At 29.5% G+C, this 684-nt stretch overlaps 1 pseudogene; it reads right to left on the bottom strand.

The window, feature by feature from the left end:
- Window positions 1-243: 243 nt before the first annotated feature.
- Window positions 244-355, bottom strand: LOC127220499 (uncharacterized; annotated as a pseudogene).
- Between the last annotated feature and the right edge of the window lie 329 nt (window positions 356-684).

The raw sequence follows: 684 nt of genomic DNA on the forward strand, positions 1-684 counted from the left end.
AAGATTTGTATATGACAAAATATAAGAAGATCAATGAAAGAACTAAAAAGAGGATCAATAATACTAAGAGGTTCAATCATAAAACAATGGGCATTGCTTTGGTTTTAAGCCACATGGTAGTTATTCTAACATTTGTTCTAGTACTTTGCTGTGGACACACCTATGCCATATACTAAAATGAGAATGAAAACAAAAATCTTGAATAGCATATAACAAAGAAATGAAGAAATCTTATAATCCCTGAAGTGATGATATATTTAGCAGCCATTTTATTCAGTAAGTTGTGTGATGCAAGGTATTAAACTGATTAGAACAGATACTACACTTGATCTTAGCCAAAAGGCCAAGTAGCAAACTATAATTATCTTTTCAATTATATGTGCACATAAAAATATTTAAAGAAAAATACTAAACAAAATATAACAAAGTATTTGGTATTTCCGTATGGGAAAATATGAATAGTTTCTGTCTTGGGTTAATGTAGAATGTATGTGTTGCATTATATATTCAGAAAATCACAAATTAATGTCACTATAGTATTCTTATCACAGAACCATCAGATATTTTAAACTAATCTGTGCCAAGTCAAAAATGTTATTTGTTCCATTGCAAGTTAAATATGCCCTTTTTATGTTTTGTCTTGACATAGTAGCACTGTCTAGAGCTCACTATGTAGACCAGACT

Source organism: Phodopus roborovskii, unplaced genomic scaffold (genome assembly GCF_943737965.1).
Source record: "Phodopus roborovskii unplaced genomic scaffold, PHOROB, whole genome shotgun sequence".
In the NCBI taxonomy this organism is placed as follows: domain Eukaryota; kingdom Metazoa; phylum Chordata; class Mammalia; order Rodentia; family Cricetidae; genus Phodopus; species Phodopus roborovskii.